The 4,707-nt window shown below is 43.6% G+C and overlaps 1 pseudogene; it reads right to left on the bottom strand.

Annotated features, from left to right (window-relative positions):
- Window positions 1-3,301: 3,301 nt before the first annotated feature.
- Window positions 3,302-4,255, bottom strand: LOC110287962 (annotated as a pseudogene).
- Between the last annotated feature and the right edge of the window lie 452 nt (window positions 4,256-4,707).

Raw genomic sequence — 4,707 nt, 5'->3', positions numbered from 1 at the left:
ATATTGAATAGGTAGGGAGAAAGTGGGCAGCCTTGTCTAGTCCCTGATTTTAGTGGGATTGCTTCCAACTTTTCTCCATTTACTTTTATGTTGGCTACTGGTTTGCTGTATATGGCTTTTATTATGTTTAGGTATGGGCCTTGAACTCCTGATCTTTCCAAGACTTTTATCATTAATGGGGGTGTTGGATTATTGTCAAATGCTTTGTCAGCATCTAACGAGATGATCATGTGGTTTTTGTCTTTGAGTTTGTTTATATAGTGGATTATGCTGATGAATTTCTATATATTAAACCATCCCTGCGAGCCGGGCATGGTGGTGCATGCCTTTAATCCCAGCACTCGGGAGGCAGAGGCAGGATTTCTTTAGGAAATGCAGATCATACTGAGCGGATCAGAAGATCACAGACCCAATGCATAGCATCTTCTCAATTGATCATAAGACAGCTTTTGGAACATATAAATCCTGTGGAGAAGAAAACAATCTCAAAGCAAGATGCTCTGACATCTGTGGAATTAACACCAGGGCTACATTTGGGAGACATTACATCTACAAAGTTAAAGTCAAGTCAGAGCTGGAGCATATCAAATCTATGCTGTCAACCCCAGAGATGCAGGCAGGAGATAGGAAACATGAGATGCTGCCTCCAGGCTCCAGCCTGAAGGGTTTAAAACCAAAGTTACTACCTTCAAAGCCAAAAATCAAAGATAGGAAATCAGTGATGTTAACTGAAAAAGAATGTTTCAAGAGGATAAAATCTACTGTAGTATCCCCAAGTAGTTCCATGAGAGGAGATATGAAGTCTGTGAAGTTGATTCCAGGTTCGAGAACTCAAGATTTGAAAAATAAGGGGTTGGCCCTTGGTACACATGTTCAAGATGTAAATGCCATGAACTTGAAACTTGAACCAAATAAGCAAGGTGGGAGTCCCATGACTTTTGTACCAAGAATGCTGTTTCAAGAGAAGTCTATGGAGGTGTTTCAAGGGCCTCAACTGCAGTGTATGAAACCCAAGGAACTGACTTCACAGCCACAAATGAAAGATAAGAAACCTGTGATCATGCCATGTTTGAAACAGCAGAATCTAAAACATGTAACTGTAGCTAAAACAGAAGGGATGGATCCAAGGAGTAAAATTTGTGGATTTCATCTCAACAAAATAAGGGTGTAAAGGGGTGACACCCAGGAACTTAACTCTTACATCTAGACAGGATGACCTGATAGCTATAAAGTCACTAGAGTGGAAAGGTAGGATTTTTGACCAACAGAACAAACAGATTGAATCAGAAAATACATTGCCCATGGAGTCAGATCAAGAACCCAAACCTGCAGATATGAAACCCATAGAGATCCACTCTAAGTTCCAGTTCAAAGGTATGACCTCATTTGAATTGGCTCCTGAGCAGGTTGTTCAAAGTGTAAAAGTTGAGGAGTTCCAAAATGAACTACAGGTGCAAAGTATGAGTCCTTGCCAGTTGACTACAGGGTCCCAGATGCACCAAGAGAAAGCCTTAGAGTTAAAAATTGGACCCACAGATTCATGGTGTGGAAACTGTGGCACCAAATACAGAATCCCAACTTTGAAGCACTAAGACTATACAATGGATAACAATATCTCAGTTTCAAAGTCATAAAGGTATAGGGTGAAACTCAAGATCGGTCTCAAAAAGCCAGCCCTACAGAACTGAAGCCACCTGTGCTATGGAGAGGTATGAGGTCATTTGAGCTGACTACCAGGTCAAAAATTCAAGGAGAAGAATCTGTGGCATTTCATCCACAGTTACAGGGAGTAAAAACATCTCCATTAGCAATAGAGTTCCAAAAACCCAAAACCCAAAATCTTTAACTTGACTTCAGAGCCACAACTCTGAAGAGGCATCACAACCCTGATCTAAACAAAGATCCACAGGCTGAAAGCATAAGATTTGTTCAGTGGATACCACAAGAGGAGTGCCCCGGTGTGAAGTTTTTAGGATCCAATAGTAGGTCACTATTTCAAGGTGTCAAATGGATAGAACAGAAACCCTCCATAAAATTGAGAGGTGGGAAGCCATCAGATGTGACTTAAGGGCCAAAACTACAAGGGAAAAAAATCTGGGGATTTTAACCTCAGGCCACAAGAAGAGTGTGTGAAGACCTTCCAGTTGTCACCAGGACCAGAGCTGCAAAAAGGGGGAAACTTTGCATCATCTTCAGAACCACAGTCTCAGTGTGTGGAAACTCCATCATGGCAGTGTGGACTGCAGCTTGAAAATAAAAAATCAGTCTTCCAAGATAAATGTATACAGAATCTTGGGTTAGAGCCTCAAGGAATCACATCCAAAGAGTTAAAACCCTCAGTACAAGAAAGGGATGTGCCGGGCAGAGGCAGGCAGATTTCTGAGTTCGAGGCCAGACTGGTCTACAAAGTGAGTTCCAGGACAGCCAGGGCTACACAGAGAAACCTGGTCTTGAAAAATCAAAATAAATAAATAAATAAATAGGATGTGAAGACATCTGAAATGTTCATGACAAGGCCCAAGACAAAAGGTAAAGAACTGTCTTAGTCAACCCAGTAATGCTTGTCTCATGGGTTACAAACCTTGTCTCATTGATTACAAATCTGAACAGCCTTTTAGAAGTACGAAAGAATGTGACCCAACCTTATGGTCAAAGAAGAGTAATATAAAAATCAATGACATTCAAAGCCAGGTTCCACAAAGAAGACAGAAGCTTGCCTGAATTGGCCCCTGGGGTAAAGTGACAAGAAGTGAAACTCTTAAAGTCATCCCCAGGAACACAGCAGCCTCAAAACATGATATCTTTAGTGATTAAACAAGGGCCACAGTCATCAGAATCCAAATCTGGTGTAATAGGCCGAGGGTCACAGTCACAAAACAATAAAAGTATAGGGTTGAACAGTGCTGCTCCTTTGATGTGACAGCTGAGCATCCATCTCCCTCCCCCTCAGATGGCTTCTTTAGCATGGTAGAGCAGTGAGGATTGGTTTGGTCTCATAACCAAATTACAGTGAAGACACTGGCCACATAATACGCATGCTCTAAGTTTAAAAAAAAAAAAATCTGAATCTTGGGCAACTGTTCTCGTGTAACGATTTTACATTTCTAAAAGCAGTTCTTGTCCAGAGCTGGAAGAACTTAAGTCGTCTCAGATGAGCATGGGAATGGATGGAGGGAGGTAAACAAAAAACAAAATTAGAAAAGATGAGGTCTGATAGGGGAGCAGGTGGATAAGAAAGTCAAAACAGTAATTTAAAGTTTATTCTAGCTATAATGTAGGTTATTCTGACTTTAAGGTAGCATCACACAGCACACTTCTGAGACCATTCCCGAGATCTTCTGTTTTATAGATCTGTGCGATCTCTGGCACTAGGCAGGTCATCTGAGTTTGGATCACATAGCAGTGAACAAATGGATAAAAGAACTTTAGAAACAGTTAAAGCAGGAGACCAGTGTGATCTTAGAATATCAAGACAATTGCTGCCATTAAATCTGTTAATATTTGGATGATAAATTCTTGTTGTAAATGCAACCTTAGGGGGTTGGAAGAGTGAGTCTGTAGGAAAATGAATTGTCAAAAAGAATACACCACCTTGATATGGGCTGTCATTAGGTTACTTAATTGTGGCTTGCCAATGAAACGTGTCATCTCCAACTGGACCTGCAGAACATTGTGCCGGAGGGCCATGGGCCAAATCACTAAGTTCCTTTAAAAAAAATTATATTGGATATTTTCTTTATTTACATTTCAACTGTTATCCCCTTCCTGGTTTCCCCTCCTGAAAACACCCTGCCCCATCCCCTCCCCTCTACCTCCTCCCCCCTCCCCCTGTTCAGCAACCCACCCACTCTGGCTTCCTGGCCCTGGCATTCCTCCACACTGGGTCATAGAACCTTCATAGGACAAAGAGCCTCTCTTCCCATTGATGACCAACTAGGCCATCCTCAGCTGCATATGCAGCTGGAGCCATGAGTCCCATCATATGTGCTCTTTGGTTGGTGGTTTAGTCCCAGGGTGCTCTGAGGGTACTGGTTAGTTCATATTCTTGTTCCTCCTATGGGGCTGTAAACCCCTTCAACTCCTTGTATCCTTTCTCTGGCTCCTTCATTGGGGATCCTATGCTCAGTCCAATGGATGGCTGTGAGCATCCACCTCTGTATTTGTGAGGCACTGGCAGAGCCTCTCAGGAGATGGATAGCCATCTTAGAAGGGGGAAAAAAACACTAAGTTCCTTATTAATCCGTTTCAGTGCCATAGTCTGTGCTTTTCGCCGGGCTCCTTACTATCCCAATGCGTACTCAAAGGTCCTGCCAAAACTCTTGATTATCCCAGCGGCGAGGAACGATTGTCTCTTCTTCTCACACCGGCTTTGCCAGACACACACGTGTGCAGGACACAGCCACAAGTTGTCCGCTCCGACAGAACTACTGCCAGCTGCCACGCTCACCCGCTGCCCACCTCCAATTGGCCACCGCCTCCATCGCGAGCTCCTGGCAAGCTGACGGTTGAAGGGGAGCAGTTTGCCTCCCTCTGACCGTTGAAGGGGAGCAGTTTGCCTCCCTTGTCCAGGCCGAGTGGACGTGTCACCCTCTTGCCATCTCCCTGTAGGAACACCATCTTCTTACTAATCCTATCAAGGTCGGACCAGGAGGGCTGGGGACAGAGGCGGGTGATGGGCTGACGGGGGACTGGTCAGGTCTTAGATTT

The sequence above is a fragment of the Mus caroli genome, unplaced genomic scaffold, assembly GCF_900094665.2.
Source record: "Mus caroli unplaced genomic scaffold, CAROLI_EIJ_v1.1 scaffold_16643_1, whole genome shotgun sequence".
NCBI classification, from domain to species: domain Eukaryota; kingdom Metazoa; phylum Chordata; class Mammalia; order Rodentia; family Muridae; genus Mus; species Mus caroli.
This window is presented reverse-complemented; position numbering and strand designations above follow the sequence as displayed.